This window comes from Mus caroli, unplaced genomic scaffold (assembly GCF_978045245.1).
Source record: "Mus caroli unplaced genomic scaffold, Mus_caroli_1 scaffold_8, whole genome shotgun sequence".
NCBI classification, from domain to species: domain Eukaryota; kingdom Metazoa; phylum Chordata; class Mammalia; order Rodentia; family Muridae; genus Mus; species Mus caroli.
The window spans coordinates 83,527,626-83,545,572 of record NW_028227263.1 but is presented as its reverse complement, the minus strand read 5'-3'; the positions used below and the strand labels follow the sequence as shown (position 1 = coordinate 83,545,572).

At 44.3% G+C, this 17,947-nt stretch overlaps 1 protein-coding gene across 3 annotated transcripts in view; it reads left to right on the top strand.

The window, feature by feature from the left end:
• Positions 1 to 3,380: 3,380 nt before the first annotated feature.
• Positions 3,381 to 17,947, top strand: part of Otud7a (OTU deubiquitinase 7A) — a 324,086-nt gene continuing 309,519 nt past the window's right edge. For 2 of the 3 annotated variants that reach the window (XM_029480173.2, XM_029480172.2), the window contains exon 1: positions 3,381 to 3,531. The gene's annotated coding sequence lies outside the window, so the exon portion shown is untranslated. The remainder of the gene's footprint in view (positions 3,532 to 17,947) is intronic. The other variant, XM_029480170.2, reaches the window with a different exon arrangement.

Genomic DNA, 17,947 nt, shown 5'->3' with positions numbered 1-17,947 from the left:
TATACAAAATTAAACAAAAGTCTGTAAGCCATTTTTACTAAAGAGAAACCTTCTATTATAAGGAACTTTTAAGCATAATAGCTAACACTCAGAAATGGTCACAGTGTTTTTCCATGTTAAGGTCCCCAGGAAAGAAAAAATAAAATAATAAAATTAGGTGATTTCATCCACTGGGAAAAGCCATCACACAAAGGAGTCCCCTCAACCTGGAAGAAAAGGAGTCTACCGGATACTTCTAAGCACTTCCTGTTCTATGACACTTCAACAGATAAACTGGATTCCTGTTTCTTTTTCTATTTCAGATTTATTGCAAAATCTTCATGAACTTCAGGAAAGCAGGCGACACATGTCTTCTGCCATAGTGGTGGCTGGGTGCCCCAAGTAACTAAAATTCTAAGCCTCGAGGGTAGTGTTTCTAAGCCTCATGTTTTATACTTCTAAAATACTTTTTAAATTGATACTTAAAATTTGTTCAAGATATTTGGACTTCTCTTTGACATCATCTTAGTGATAAAATAATGCTAATCTTGGCTTTAGTGGAGTGCTACTAATTGGGTTCTATTGTATCTGTTTGCCCAGCCAAACTTCCAATTTTACTTCTACTCTAAGACTACATGTGTAAAAATTCCTCTAGATGTGGGAGGCACATGTAATCTACATGACTAAGCAGTATTTATTTTTACAGAGGTCTTTGGACTAATTCATATGCCTTCTTTACCTTTTCCTTTCTTGATTATTTTAACTTTAGGTCTAATATTCCAGTTATGCATTATACATATTAATGATATATTAGATATAGAATACAAAATAAAGTAAAACCAGATCCTGATCAAGACACGTGATTCAATATGATCTAGGGATCTATTCCTTAATGGCTCTGTCAACTGTTTCTCTCTCCTGAAGACTTCCTTTCTGCCCATTAACTGCATCTGGGAATGAGTTTCCCTTGCTCTGCGGGCTGTAAGACAACATTGGGTCTCTTCAAGAGTAAAATGTAACACTTGGTTTATTCATTACTTTTCTCTTGCTGTGGTAAGGCACCATGACCTAAAGCAACTTTAAGGAAGAAAGAGTTTTCTTTGGTACATGGCTCCAGAAGGATAGAATCCATGACTGTGTAGAAGGCATGGCAACAGGCTAGGCTGGAGATGGCAGCAGAGGCAGGAAGCTGGCTGGTCACATTTTCATCTACATGCAAAAGAGAGAAAGAGAAGGAGGGGAGGGGAGAGGAGGGGAGGGAGGGAATGAGAATGAGAGAGAAAACAGAAGAGCAAGTAGGTTATGGCTATAAATCCTCAAAGTGTGCTATAGGTGCCACACTCCCTCAGTAAGGCACCCCTATCTCCCAAATGCTCCCTAACATCCCTAAGCAGCACCACAAACTGGTGACCAAGTGTTCAAACTCATGAACCTATACAGGGCATCTATAAGTCAAACTACCAGAGCAGTGAAAGGACAACTTTGAAGTGAAGTTCCCAGAATTAAATAGCACATGTATGTTAAGAATTCTATAAGGCAGATGTCTGATCTGTGGTTGTGGAGAGCTAACACATTGCAGGGTAGGACCTAAATTTATCTTGAACTATTAGCGCCCTAAATAACCATTTATTCTGTACAATTGACCTAAATTTTATGTGGTCATTGAGCAGGTCCTTTTATGTTGACAAGTCTGGGCAAAAAAAAAAAAAAAAAAAAAAAATCTTTTCTCCAGGAGAAGTTCTGACTTGGAACCCTGGACAGTACAACTTGACAGTACAGACCTGGGCTTTCCAGTGTCCTTACCTAATGGATATCTATCCTCTCCCTGACTCTTCCTCTTCTCAATAAGTATGCAGTTTATGTCTTAAGAACCCAACAACTTCAATTCCAAATGGCCTTCCTTCAACAGTGCCACCAGGATTGACCAAACAGGCAAAGGGAGTGCTCAGTTTGACTTGTAGTATGAGAAATTTTCTGAGCATTCACCAATGGAGATCCAGGAGATATAACAGCCTTAGGAACAGAACAGGAAAGAGGATTTTGCCTTATTCAGCTTGAGTCCCCTTCTCAACACAAAGCAGTTCAAATCCTGATCTTGATAAATTATGGAGAATAGTGTCTCAGAGAAGTTGAGAAAGTTATACATAAAGCACAGCTTAGCAATCTGGAACTTTAGTTATACACACCTCTCCTAACGATGCACTAGCAACCCGTTCCCAACCTTGAACATCCATTTGCACCGAATTGTTATCTGCACCCCACTCTAAACAGTGGAATAGGTTTTTCCTTCCTGTAAAGCCTGTTAGACATCAACAGTTTCTATTCAGTCATATTCCAGCTATATAAGAATGGAATCCTAATCCAGTTTGAACTAGTCTTGTGTGTATATGCAACAAGGAAAGATGTGCTCTCAGTGAACTTTTAGGAAGAACACACCATTTAACCATCCTATGACTATGCAAAGTTGGGTGTGCATATGATTAAAATAAAACACATTATAGGAAAGGACGTGCATAGTGACAAATGGCTTACATAATCTGCTCTGTCAATCAAAACAGAGAACCACTGACGCTACATCCTTTAGCAACTAAATGTCTCCTTTTCTGGAAGACCATAGAATGAACCCTCCAAATAATAAGGGCCTTTGAGTGTGCTCACTGATGTGGCCCGCTGTCGGCTGTGTATATCTCTGATTTGTACTATGGCCTTGTTTTGTTGTTAGCTTGCTGTACCTATGCACTGTTATTTCAGTTTCTTGAACAAGAGACCAAGAATGTGGAAACGCCCAGCTCTGAACCTAACAGGCAAAAGCTACACCAAGAGGGTTAAATGAGAGGGCAGAAAGCAGCGGCATCCACTTGATATCAGGCTGGAGGAAAAGTCTTAAACAGTCACCATGGAGGAAACGTCTAAAACAATCATGTAAACATTATTAATGGGAAAAGAAACAGGGGAAGGTCAGAGGGGCGTGGAAACAGCCAAAGTTTAGGGTGTTTAGAAAAAGAGAGCCAGCCCAGAGAAAGAAACCAAAGGTGAATGCAGACCACTAGAGAAAGGATGAACAGGGCGGAGGTGAGGGTGGGTTTCTCTAAGTTCAGGGACAACCTCAAAAGGCTACACCCTAAGGGGGCAAACATGGGAGCGCGTGCATGGGGACACAGCGGGTCCTAGCGCGTCCTCGCAGAGCTCGGCGCGACCGAGGCCAACGGTGGCCACGAGCACGCGCGCTCCCCTACCCGCACCACTTCGGCGGGGGCGGGGCACGGTGGAAGCGGTGACGTCAAGGCAGGGCGCGCGCCTCGGGGCCGCGGACGGAGCCGGGAGGCGGGCGCTGCGCGCGACCGCGGGCGGAGCGGAGGGGCGCGGGGGGCGGAGCGCGGCGCAGCCAGGAAGGCGGGGGAGGAGAGGCCCGGGCGCCGCGCGGCAGCTGGGGAGGGGGCCGTGGCTGGGCGCGAGCGGAACAGCTGATCTGGTTTTCCCGAAGCCAGGGAAGATGGAAGTCGGCTAGCGGCGACTGCGGCGCTGCGGGCGGACCGGCGGGCTGCGCGGCAGGTAAGCGGCGCTGGCCACGGTGCTGCCGGCGGGCGGCGGGCCGGGCGCAGCGGGCAGGTGCGATGGGGCGCGCAGCGCGGGGTCGCCCTGCGCTTGGCCGGGAGGCGAGTGGGCTTGGGCAGGGGCTGCAGGACGCTGGGGGCGCAGGGCTCACACTGCGCGTCTGCATTGCGGGAACAGTTCGGGATCTCGTGGGCGCCACGGGCACCGGCTCCGGCTTCAGCCGGGAGAGGGTAGGGCGCGGCGCTCCCGCTGGCTCCGGCGGCTCCCTCCTGGCCCTTTTCGCGGTTCCGCACTGGAACGTGATGGCAAGCGCGCGGGGACTGGGCCCTCGGTCCGTGGGGGCGCGTTGGGGGTCCGAAGGGCAGGGTTAGCTCAGAGCGGCGCCTGAGGCGGCTTGCACAGGGGCTATGGCTACGTGGGTCACGGTGGCCCCCGCGTACTTCTCTGGGTCTGACTGGCCAGCTGCGAAGGGTTGATGCAATTTGGCTCTGAACCCAGAGGCCTTCCCTAGTATCTCCTCACTGGAGGGGGAAAATTGTATCTGCTGTGCTTTAAGTGCTCCTTTAAATTTGGGAGATGTCAGTGATGTCATCATTAACTAAAACTTTCCTTCATTGGACATAACCGCTCAAGTGTACCCTCCTCCCGACCGGTACAGCTACTGCAGCTCTTTGAGAATCTTAGCCATCGAATTTGCTTCTCTGCGCTCAAAACTCGAAAACCTCATAAAGTGCAGTTTTTATTCTGTTGGCTTGAAGATTAGTACATTTGAGAGAGTGGCTGAAAGAAAATGTGTCCCTACAGGTCTGGAAATCAGCTGATCCAGAGCACACAGATCCATCACGTATGGCAGTACATGCTTGTACCTTGCCTTATCTCTGTTAATGAAAATGACCTGTATGGGAAACACTTCTTTAAAAAAAATTCTATTTAGTGTTGTGTCCAGGCAAAGGCAGACAATGGGCTCTAAGTCGTTGCAGGCCTTGATTGCTTCAGGTGAATCTGAAGGGCTCCTCCATCACCAACATCCCCGTCTAGGGTGTGCCTGGGAGAGGTGCTGGTTACTCTAGGGCTCTTTTAGCACTTGTGTGTCCCACCAGACCCCAAGACCTATCCAAAGCGTTCAAGGAATATAAGAGCCTGAGATCTACACAGCACACCAAGTTCTGGAAGAAAATTCCTCAATAAATGCCAGCAGCATGCCCTCATTTGATTATATGAGTATGCCATTAGTATCTGCTCTTATGGGAACAGCCGAAAGCTAGTTCCCAAGACAGTCCGAACATCTACTTAGGCCCGTTGTATCAAAAGAAGATCTAATAAGAGACCAAAGTATTGATGTTTTTGTATTTAATAATTAATGGCACCTCCTAATTGGTTAAAATAAGGATGCCTTAAATTATTAGTGTGATCATATTGGGTTTGCAAGGAACTTAGTGCCATATGCCACAGGAAGGTTTGAATCTGGAACCCTGGAAATAGTGGTTACTGTAGACTTTTGGTGTTCAGGATGATCGTGAATGCAAATCATTACTTCATGGAGTCTGGCTACATACTAATCTCAACTGTGCCTAGATTCTAGGTAGCAGATGTACCTTTGGGAAGTAAAATTCTGAGACCCACCCCCCACCCCCCCCTCCATTGCTGGAGGAGGAAAGGGAACAGCCACCAGTGAGTGAGCAATGTGTACATCATAGTCTCTGACCTCTTGATAATGTCAAACTTACTCACAGCGGCATGAATAACCCATGGAGTGAAATTGGCCACAGGTACTGCTCTTCTGTGGTATTTCTCTTACACCGGTTGCCTTGTGAACTTGAGCTTGTGTCAGGTGCCAAGATCCTTCTGTGTTTAAAGTGCCTTCAGGGGTGAGTGGTTTTAGTGCCATGGACTGTGGAAATTGAGTCTCCGAAACTATGGTGGCCTTTGTATCCACGGTCTCTCCACCTGTAGACTTGTGAGAATTTATTCGTTGTAACTATGAATACTCAACAGCAACTGTTTCCTCTAGATGTATAGGGATTAGTAACATTTTTCCTGTAACATTTTGAAAACACCTCTGAAATGTATTTAGTTGAGTATTATGCCCTTCATTTCTAAGAAGCCCAAATTGCCTTATCTTGCCATTTTTGTCTGTCCCTCTGGATTTTAAGGTCATTCATCCTTGACTTAGGCCCATAGAATAAAGGCTGAGTCAGCTCCTGCCAAGCCAGCAGGGGGCGTGCTGGATGTGCCTTGACTGTGCCTCTACCAGATGTTTGGAGAGAATTACCAAGTATGTATGTTGGATGGGTGGTTCCTGTGTGTGCATGGATGGGTGGTTTCTGTGTGTGCATGGATGTGTATCTCATGCATAATCTCCTAATTTCTCCTCCCCTACTGTGTGCCCAAGGAATGGAAAACAGAGAGGATATGCACTTGAGTGGCCAGATGTGGGGGCCATCAGTGTGAGCCTTCTGAATTGCCCCTGTCTTTGAAGAATAGCTGTTGGTGCCTACCACGCCTTGAGGCTGAGGACTCATTGATTTCAGGAGTGCTGTTTTGGAGACAAGAGTTGTCCTCAGTGACTTGCAGTCCTGTGTGCTGGTGAGAGCCACCCTTGGCAACCTCCTACTCACAACAGTTGCCCCTGGTGTTCATTTCCAACTGACCAAACCCAGGCTCTCTGTGTTGTGGTACTTCCCAGGTGATCCTGCTTGCCCTCCTTGGCAGAGTTATTAGCCTTGAGGTCTTTCTGATGGAAAAAAAGCAAATGTTTAATCAATGCTAAGCTTTATCCCCTAGAAAATGAGAACAAGAGAAAGTAAACAACTACTTTTTAAAAAATCTTAATGTGGTTGCTATGTCCATAATGTACGCCTCCAGTTATTTGGTCATGTGACCCTGAGAGGCTGTGCCTCATGGGCTGTGAACTCAGATGGCCATGGTCTGCTTGAGGCTTACCTTAGGCAGCTCCTGTGGGCATGCCTCATGACTTCTGTAATTGTTGTAGTGTGCAGCTGTGCTACTGAACCCCAAAGGCTCCTGATGGATCCCACCTACCAAAGTAATTTCTCAGAGCTGGAAAGAAAAGTTTAGTGGACACCACACTAGAGAATTCTCCAGGTACCCTGGCTTTTAAGAATACTTACTACTCCTTTGAAATTGCCTGGAAGACCAAATTACTGGTTTGCCAGGGGGCAAATGGTAATGCTATAGTTTTCAGCTTTCTGCTGGGCCAGGCCTTTTACACTGAGTACTGCAGATGGGCATGGATAAAATGCCACTAGACATTAAAAACAAAGGTTAGCAAATTACTTATAAAGCTACTACTCTATATAGCCGAGGGCAACCAGAGAAAATTCTGCTCAAATAGAATCCAGAAACCTACTGGCACTTAGATGGAAAGAAAATATTCATGTCTCTTTTTATAGTTAATTTGAAAATATTTTGAACCCTGAAAAGAGTATTTGCCCATTGATCAATTGCTCTGTCCCAGAAAGTTTGTGTGTAAGACTAAGAATAGAATGGTCTTATTGCAGACATGACAGAACAATGCCAGGAGAAGCCACCTTTGTTACAATTTAAGGTAGGGTTCGCTTTTACCATTTATAGTAACAGGCAGGTGAAGTGGTCTATAAATGTCTTCAAATCTGAGGGTTGGTGCCTAGTCTTGTAGCATCTTGTTATACCATTGCTTCGTTGATATCTCTAGGTGGCCTGCTTTATTTTTTTCTGAAGGGAAACAGGAGTAGCGGATCTGAGGGAAAGAACGGGGGTGGGTACACTGGGAGAAATAGAGAGAGGGCCAGACTGAGGTTGGGATGTGTTATATGAGAGAATAAAAAAATATATCTAGGGAAGGGCTGGATGCAACCTGTCACCTTGACTATGTAGTGAAGGTGTGTTTCGCTGGCTGGCTTGTACATAACATATCTGAACTAAAGCAGAATTGTGGAGACAAGGATGGGGACCGTATGAACCATGCAGCATCTCTTAGCCCGCCTCTCTGGGCAAGGCACACCTTGATCATGCCCCAGATTCTTCATGACAAAGGAAAACACTTTGCTTCCCACATCCCCAAATGCTTATCTGGTAAAATTGGGAACTCCATGCAATGCCAGTGCCTGCTGCCCTGGCCTTTGCTGTAACCACTCCATTCTCTGAGAACAAAGTACACATGGACACTAACACAGCTCTTACATGTTAAACTAAGCAGACCCATTTTGTAGGTTCAGAGAATTGAGTTTTTCTTCCCAAGAAACTATTTTCTACTTGAGCATAATTTTTCTGTTCCAAGTTTGCCTTACCAATGCTGTGGAAGTGTGATAACTGGATGGCTATAGGTGGCTGGGATTGCCGTGTTTGATTTAGGAAACATAAAATGAGACATTTCCGGTTCATTTCCTTGTCTGTTCTGTTTCGTTCATTTTACTAGCTTACTTCACTTGCAAGTAGTTACAGGATAGCCACCTATACCATGGTGAGGTTGGCTCAAGTTCCTCCTTTACTGAACTAGGTTTGAAAGGCACACTTGGAAGGAGGCTGCCTGACACAGGCACAGATACCTGTCCCAAGTACCAGCTCTGTGTGTGTGTGGGGGGGGAGCCTTTGTTCACTGTCCCCTGAGGTAATGTGCGACCCTTGAAGGTTTGTTCAACTCAATGTCTGCATCGGGCATGCTGGAGAAGAGGCTGCACAGGGCATGCTGTGGGACCCGCTTCCCCAGGCTCTCCTCTGTCCACTCGAGAAGCTGATAGGATTATCTTTGGATTCAGATGGTCAAAATGTCCTCCATGGTTGCAACCCGTTTCTTCTCAATTCCTTCAATGATGATTTGAGACTTGAAACTAGTATAGTATTTATCTGTTCATTTTCCATTGCTATAATAAAATACCTAGAGCTGGGTAATAAGTGTTTTTAAAAAAAAGTAGGCTTATGGGTTTAGGGAATGCAAGCTTTAGATCAAGTGTCCTCTGGTGAAGGCACCCTTGACTGTAGGACAGAAGGTTACAAGAACATGGGCTAATCTCACTTTCTAACAACCTGCTTTCTAGAGAACTAGTCCCTGAGCTCTTCACTAGTCCCTTCTGAAGGTTGTACCCAAGGACATTATCTCTTATCTTGTTCCAGGTCCTCCTCCTTACAATTCAACACATCACTGTTCACACTAAAGGCCAGGTTTCTAGCATGACTTGTTGAGGAACACACTCAAAATACATTTAAACCACAGCAATATTACTGAAGTGCAAACCACACAATCACATGAATCATTTTTCAGACATTCTATCAATGTCTAAAATATGCATTAGTAATATTTTGTTTTCAAAATATATTAATTGGGATACTTGTTTGTCTTTCAATTCATTCCATCCCTTGATAGCATCTTTTTTTTTTTTCAGCAGCAAAACCAAATAGAGCAGATGACTGCTTGGACCTGGTGACCAGCTGTGTGACTTTGGGCACAATCCCTGGTGACCCTATAGGCAGACTACTTCTCTGGACCTTGTGTAGGCTCCATGGATGGAGTAGATAAATTAGGGCTTTGAGAATGTGTGTGTCTCAACTCCAGCCTAGTTTCTTCCCTTTGTTCATTGGTTCCATGACAGTGTGTGCCTAATAACTCTAAGCATTGCTTGTATGAATTGCTTTGACTGGGTTTTTACTTTTTAGGAGAAGAAAGAGGTAAGTTTAGAAAGTAGAAGGTCTTCGATGGCCAAGCAATCCTCATCAGCCATCTCTGATAACAGTCCTTGAAATTCTTTGAAATCAGAGTGGATGGTGAACTCTGAGAATCAGACTGTATCCCCTTCACAGGGTGCTGCTGGTCCCATGTACAGACCTGTACAGCCTTGCTGATTAGGATCATTCTTGAACAGCCTTTCCTGCTCTTAGAGCTGATTAGTCCTTCACAGGAGGAACTAGAAGGTGAGAGGTAAGAGACCAGCATTCTGAAGGTGGAGTCCTGATAGCAGATGCCAAGGAGGGAAGCTGTGATGGCAGACAGGGTGGTCTTGCCATGTTCCCCCCTTGGGTGGTAGTGTGAGTTCCACTACTCCACCCTGAGGGTGTTTGCTTGCATTGTTGGTGCTTTGGGATGCAATTGTACCATGTGTCCTGGGCTTGACTGTAGTGCAGGGCACAGTGGTCATCATGCCATTTCTGGGGTTACACAGACATACATTAAAAAGCTGAAGATCCTTTGCAAATCTGAATCACTTGTTAGATTGAATGAAAGTTATGTGCCTTTCTGTTTAATTTTGTCATTTGAGTGTGGTTTACAGATTGTCAAACTGAAAGGCTTAGGTGGGTTACAAAGATGGGCTTTAGTGTCTGCACACCTTTGTAAAGCTTCTATTCTCTGATGTGTTGCGTGTGACCTTGGCTCAAAGCTCTACTTGATTTTGAAGGCCTGCTTGACTCTAGCTTATCAAGCAGAGCATGTTCTCTGGGTCTGAGCTCCTCCCCTGAGCCATCGACCTGCATCAGGTGAGATTCTTCTAACATAGTTGACTTGCCAAACTGGTAGTCTGGTGGGTGTGTGCTTCAGTAACAGATTCTTACAGTAAAGCACAAATAGGTGAGAGGCTTAGGAGTCCAGGAAGAAGTGGATTCTCTTGATCATCCCATGGCTTAGCCAGTGGGGATTCTTGGAGGAAGATCAGTGTGCTGTGTCACTTACATCACACTTCTTCCCTGCCTCTGGAGCGCCTATTCCCACATGGAGGAAAACTAACAAAGGACCTGCTTTCTGTACAAAGCCCACTGTGGATTTATACTATAGGTCTTAATTTCACAGGTCCACATAAAGAGATGTGTCTGTCTGCCTTCTGTCCCATCCAACTCCATGATTTGATACAAAAAATTAATTCCCTAGTTTTCCCCCAAAGTGGTGATTAGCCAAGGTATGAAAAGCTGGACATGTTGCTGTGAGAGAAAAATGTTAGAAAAATCAGATGTCTCATAAAAGTACTTATTTGCTGACACATTAATAGTTGTGAGAAATAACAAGCCTCAGAATGAGTACTTAGAATTAGCAGGGAGCTGTGTGGATAGCATTCATTCCCCTGCTGGTAGTTAGATCCACCAAAGAAGCCTTAGTCTATCTCGGAGGCACCTTGTTCAGAACAAGCTCCCAGTTCATGTTTGTCAAATGCATTTAGTAGCCCTACGGGAATTGAAATTAGAAATTTAATTATTCTTTCTAGAATTGCTTGGCTCCCATGAGTCTAGAAGCATAGTAGTTGAAAATGTTGTTCATATAAAATTTGAAACACTTAGAATCTTAACTCCCAGTACAATAGCAGACAAAGTTTTGTTTAGATGGTGAGCAACAGTAATAAAAACAGTGTGCTTCATATTTCCATTCCATGTGTCACAGATATTGTACATAGCCACAGGGAACATTAGCTCTGTCTGTTTAATAAGACAACTTACTACACAATAGTTTTTTTTTTTTTTAAATAAGACACAGCAGTTTACTGCATGGTAAACATTAATGTTATGAAAGAGACTCTGGAAGGTCACAGCAATGACTCACATCTGAAACAGTCCTTTAGGGAAGAAAAGAAATGTAATGGAGGAACAGACGGCCATGTTGTGAGTCATTAAAATGATCAATTAGGTGAACATTTTAGACAGGTTGACTTTTTAAGAATCCCTTATCTGAAAACTTGGAGATGGGTAGAGTTTGGAAGGCTTTTCAAATTTGGAACATTTAGTTATATCTAATAGGATGTCTTAGGGATAGGACCCAAGTCCCAACATAGCATTACTCTCTGTTTTGTGTACACTTTATGCATACAGGCTAAACGCTATGTTAAACAGTGCCTTTATTACATTGTATTTAGACCGTAGTATATCACATGGGGCTCAGTATGGAGTTTTCTGCATTGAGTGTCATGTCTACACTAAAATCACTGAAGATTTGGAACATTTCTGATTTTCAGATTAGAGATTTCCAACTTACCTAGAAAAGAGTAGCAGCCATACAGGGAACATGCCTGTACTCAGTGATGGAGTCAGAGGGACATGAATCTGCAGGAACACAGTAAATTCTAGGCCAGCCTGGGCAACATATGACATGTCTCTGTCTCAAAAACCAAACAGACAAAAAATTAAAATATAGTAAAAAATTATAGTATACTTGAAAAAATATAGTAAATTCTAATGCTCGGAATCTTTTCTGCCTCTCTGTTACACACACACACACACACACACACACACACACACACACACACAGAGAGAGAGAGAGAGAGAGAGAGAGAGAGAGAGAGAGAGAGAGAAGGGTGCTGTCTTGCCTTTCTGTAGGGCCCAGCAGCATCCTCCATGTAACATAGGATCCATGTGGATGCTTTAAAAACACTGATGTCTGTGTACCATGCTGGAGGTTTCTATTATCAGGCTAGGTACCCAACAGGATAAATGACAGCAGATGATACTGAGATTGAAAAAACATTGACCTTAAGGAAGGTCCATGTGACTAAAAGGAAGCAGAGAAGTGTCAGGAATCTGGGAAGGGAGGAAGGCTCTCCCCATTCCTGCACAGCAGCTCAGGGGTAGCAGAGATGGGAAATTGGACTCTTTAAGACAGAAGTTGGGAGACATCTGTGAGATGATCTAGTAAAGCTGTCACGCACCAACCAGATTATGATATTATATAACGTAATAATATAGAGTTGGCATAAAAATGTTTGCATTAAAGAGTTTTAGTGTGAACCTCACTAACTACAGTTAATAGCAATGTGATGTACATGCTGTGCTCATTACAGTAAGGGCATACAGTTCAACACCATGCCCTCTGCAGAAGAGTCCCTGTTCAAAATGGAGAATTCATGGCTCTTCCTGCCTCAGGCCTGATGCTCATGATGCACACCCAGGAGCAGTCTCAGGTCAAACTGAGGTACCCCTTTAGCCCAAAGTAGGAAGTATTTATGTGCTTTCTTCCTAATTTGACTCTCTGTTCCCTGCTATGACAGGACCACCCATTTGAATTCACAGAGCTGCTGAGCCCACTAGCAGGAACAATATCAAAATTCCTAATACCTGTGCCCATAATTCCTCATCTTGCCAAGAGACAGTGCCCACCCCACCCATATCAGATTCCCAACAGCAATCTGTGCACCACAAAGCAAGATAAGATAAATCACCCAGGAGCAAATGTCTGGCTTCTCTGTCAGCAGCATTGGTGACCTAAGGTGTAAGAGGACACAGCCTAACCTTTGGGTTGCTTTAAAGGTGCTGGAGAGGCTGTGCAGGAAGGCTTTAAATGGGCAGTGCATAGATCGGTGGAATGCTGGATCCATGGTATAAGTTTAGTTCAGGCTCAGAGCATCTGGATACACCTATAGGAGGAGATGAGTCCATCCAGTCTTACCTTTCATCTCCCTATTTTCACTCCTAGCTGAACTGTTTTTTTTTTCCAATTTTTTATTAGGTATTTTCTTCATTTACATTTCAAATGCTATCCCAAAAGTCCCCTATACCCTCTCCCCCACCCTGCTCCCCTACTCACCCACTCCCACTTTTTGGCACTGGCATTCCCCTGTACTGGAGCATATAAAGTTTGCAAGACCAAAGGGGCTCTCTTCCCAATGATGGCTGACTAAGCCATCTTCTGCTACGTATGCAGCTAGAGACACGAGCTCTGGGGGTACCAGTTAGTTCATATTGTTGTCTAGCTGCACTTTTATACATTGTATAAAACCAAACTTGCTCAAAATATGTTTAACAATGTTCTTATTTTTCTAGATACTTTTCAGAAGCAATAGTCAAAGTCCTGAAGGAAGGTAGAAGGATTGAGTAGAGTAGCCCATCAGGCAACATGGGGAAGTTAGCATGGAGATGTTAGCTGACACATGACCTTGGGGTTGGGGGGGGGGATGGCCCAAAGGAGAGAATGGCCTGAGAGACTGGTGGCATGTTCCATTGCTGAGTGTAGGCCAATATCATCTCTGCACAGCCCCCAAGGAACAGTTCTGTGGAACCAGATGGTTGTTAGGCCATCAGTCCTGTATTCTCACACCTTATCAGTTACCATTTCCCCAAGTCTCAGGCTGGTGATAGATACTTAAGGAGCCCTGTTTATTACTGACTTATCCTTATTGTTTCTAGTGCTTTGCCAATGACTGTCTGCAAACACATCCCATGTTCAGTACCTTGGTTAGATCAGAGTCTATCTGAGGCCCCATCCCACCCTGCCTGCCTTGTCTATATTTGTTCCTTTTGTTGGGTCCCCTAGGGTCCTAGGTTTCTCTCAGGCTAGGCTCATTGTCCTTCTAGGTGATCTTCACACAGTGACCTGAGGGAGGGTGTGTATGCTCCGATTCCCAGAGAGAAGCTCATGAACCCTGAGGCCAGACCTGGCTGAAACACTTAGACCCACCATCGCACACATGACTCACCTTCCATTTGTGCTGTCTCCTGCTGTTAGTTCTAAGTAGAGTCAGTCCCTCTCCCATCTTCAGTGTCTCCAACAAATACAAACTACCTCAATGGTGACAGCAGATCTAAGGCAACACTTGTCAGGTTGGCTATGTTCCCAGCATCTTTTTGGCCAGAGCCAAACCACCTTGGGCAATTAATTCCCTTCCAGTGTGAATGAGACAACTTGGTTCAAGAGGAGAGAATAAGACCTACCCCATCACTGGGACAGTTCCATACTGGAAGAGGAGAGGTCCAGCCATTCCGAAAGATTGTTGTGGGGATAATTCAAAGGTAATTAGCCTTTATTGGCAACTTTTAGAGAGGTGACCTGGAAAATGGGAGGGGTCAGTGGTCACCAGACATGGGACCCACTGGTGCTCCAAAGAGAGTCCAACAAGACCCTCCTTTATTGACTCCTGTAATACTCCAAGACAGTCAATACATTATAGAATCAGAAAGGACAGTCCATACCCTTCATCAATGCAGGGTCGGCCTGTAGGCTTTGCATTTTAGGGAGTACACTAAGGATTGTGCACATAGTGTCCAGTGTGCACCACAGACTTACCTCTTACATAGATTACATGGATGTGTTAACATGTCATGTGGAGCAGGGTAGGAATATTAGGAAGGTGGTTCTGGGTGAGCTCCACTCTGTTCTTAGTGTTTTGAAGATAATCATCTGCTAAATGGGAACTTCTAAGTATCTCCTTAAAAAAAATACTTACACCCACAAGGACAAAACTAGGACACTGACTTCCAGACCCCACACCCTCTCAGTAGGTTCTTCTGAGTACAAGGGAAGGCAGGAGCATGGCCCTTGATTGATGCTGTGAATCAAAGCCATCCTGATTGTCCTTTCATTGTCCTCTCCTTGTCCCATGGGAAATATTTGGACAGATTAGAAGAATCAATTCAGAGGAGGTGGGAGAATAGTAAAATATGTCATTTTATGAGCGTCAGTCCCCATTTCTCTGCCAAGATGCACCACAAGTCATTGCTCTAAATACATACTTTTAGAATGATCTTACAGATGCTGATGTATGTGCCTCAGTTTTCCGAGTTGAAACATACAGACTCATATAGAATTTATTGGACATTGTTATATTTTTAGTCTAGAAATGTGTTATTTTAAATTTTAAAGTATGCAGTATATTTTGGCTTTATTTGACTATGTGTTTTTTTTTTAATTTAAGTGAAATATCTTATTTCCTGGAACATACATTTTTTTCTAAAATATCCCTTCTTTGGTAGCAGCTTGTGGCTATCATTACTTAACTCCCCCTTAGGTATGGTAGCTCCTACAGCAGACCCCTGTGTATATGAGAAAATGTATCCTCTCACTCCCTGGCCAGCCAGAACATATCTAGGTTGTCAGAAACGAAAGGAAATGGATTTGGAGAGTGTTCCCAGTATCCATCCATTCACTATAAAGTTGGGAAAAATCTGTGCAATGTCTGTTTGGTTGCCTTTGCTGTTTACCAATGTGTTTGTTGTTTGCTAACTGCTGTGCTTTGAAACTTGCTGTAGACCCCCTTAGGCTTTGGCGAGGACTAATATGCCTGCCAACTCTTCCTTTGGCTTCCCATTTATTTCCCCTGTTTTATAATTTATAAATTCTCACTTTTTGAATAACCTGCTTTATGTCTCAGGTAACTTCACTTACTGGTTTTTGCTCTTAGGGTTTTTTATTGAAAATTTATGCTATATGTCTTAGTCAGGGTTTCTATTCCTGCACAAACATCATGACCAAGAAGCAAGTTGGGGAGGAAAGGGTTTTTTTTTTTTTTTTTTTTTTTTTTAAAGATTTATTTATTTATTATATGTAAGTACACTGTAGCTGTCTTCAGACATTCCAGAAGAGGGCGCCAGATCTAGTTGCGGATGGTTGTGAGCCACCATGTGGTTGCTGGGATTTGAACTCTGGACCTTCGGAAGAGCAATCGGGTGCTCTTACCCACTGAGCCATCTCACCAGCCCGAGGAAAGGGTTTATTCAGCTTACACGTCCACACTGCTGTTCACCACCAACGGAAGTCAGAACTGGAACTCAAGCAGGTCAGGAAGCAGGAGCTGATGCAGAGGCCATGGAGGGATGTTACTTACTGGTTTGCTTCTCCTGGCTTGATCAGCTTGCTTTCTTTTAGAACCCAAGACTACACCCCAGAGATGGCACCACCCACAAGGGGCCCTTCTTCCTTGAACGCAAATTGAGAAAATGCCTTACAGCTGGATCTCATGGAGGCATTTCCTCACCTGAACCTCCTTTCTCTGTGATAACCCCAGCCTGTGTCAAGTTGACTCATAAAACCAGCCAGTACAATTGACCCCTTGTCAACTTGACACAAACACATCACTATTAAGCCTCAACCCTTACTTTCTTATTCATCCACAAGATCTAAATAACCTTAAAAGTCCCACAGTCTTGATATATTAAAAGTTCAATCCCTTTAAAATATCTAATATCTTTTAATATTAAAAGTCTTTTTAAAATTCAAAGTCTCTTTAACTGTGGGCTCCACTAAAATATCTTCTTACTTCAAGAGGGAAAAATATCAGGGCACAGTCACAATCAAAAGCAAAATTAAACTCCAGCCATCCAATGTCTGGGATCCAACTCATGATCTTCTGGGCTCCTCCAAGGGCTTGGGTCACTTCTCCAGCCCTGCCCTTTGTAGCACACACCTTGTCTTCTAGGCTCCAATGCTGCTGCTGTTCTTGGTGGTCATCTCATGGTACTGGCATCTCCAAAACACTGCTGTCTTCCACTGTAACTAGGCTTCACCAATAGCCTCTCATAGAATCTCTTCATGGTGCCTGGCCTCAACTCCTTTGCATGACTCTCTTCAAGCCCTGGTTATCAATTTCAACTGAGGCTGCACCTTCACCAGTGCCTTCCATGACCTCTCACAGTGACAAGCCTCAGCTGCTCTTCAGGACCCCTTCATGCCTTCAAAACCAGTACCACCTGGGTGACTCTTACACTTTACCAGGTCCTGCTGCAGCATGAGGTACAACCTTGGCTATCTCTGGAACACAGCCTCTTTGTGCACTCAAAAACCACTTCCCAGAAGATGTCACCTCGATGATGCAGGTCTCTTCTTAATCACTGCTAATTTCTTAGCTCCAGCTAACCAGCATCAATAGTCCCAGTAATGCAAAAGTTTTGCTTTAGTAGTTCTGGTATCTTGTTAACCACAGTTGATTCTTCAGCCCCAGCTAACCAAAACTACAGAATCTTCACAATCAAATCAGCAATGGTCCTGATAAAAGTCTTTAATCTTCCCTCTGAAATTTAACCAGCTAGGTCTCCATCTTCTGCACTGTTCTCAACATTATCTTCCAAGCTCCTGCAGAACATCACACAAAGCTCTTAACATCCCAATGGCTCTTCTATCTCAAAGTTCCAAAATCTTTCCATGGTACTCCCCAGAACATGGTTAGGTTGTCACAGGACTAACCCACTCCCAGTACCAAACTTCTGTATTAGTCAGGGTTCTCTACAGTCACAGAACTTATGGGTAGTCACCATAGAGTAAGGGAATTTGTTGATGACTTACAGTCTGCAGTCCAACTCCCAACAAAGGTCAGCAGCAGCTATGAATGGAAGTCCAAGGATCTAGCAGTTGCTCAGTCCCACAAGGCAAGCAGGTGGAGAAAAGAGTAAATCTTCCTTCTTCCAATGTCCTGATGTAAGTCTCCAGCAGAAAGTGTGGCCAAGATTAAAGGTGTGTGCCACCAAGCCTTTAATTCCAGACGACCTTGAACTCAGAGGTATCCCTGTCTTAATCTTCTGGAATTCATAGCCACTATGCCTCAAGATCTACATGCCAAGATCCAGGTCAGGAAATTGTATCTTTTAGCCTCCAGATTAGGATCACTGGTGAGCCTTCCAATTCTGGATTGTAGTTCATTCCAGATATAGTCAAGTTGGCAACCAGGAATAGCCACTGCACTATATATTCTGATCATGGATGGGTTTCTCTCCCCCATCTCTTCCCAGATCCTCTCCA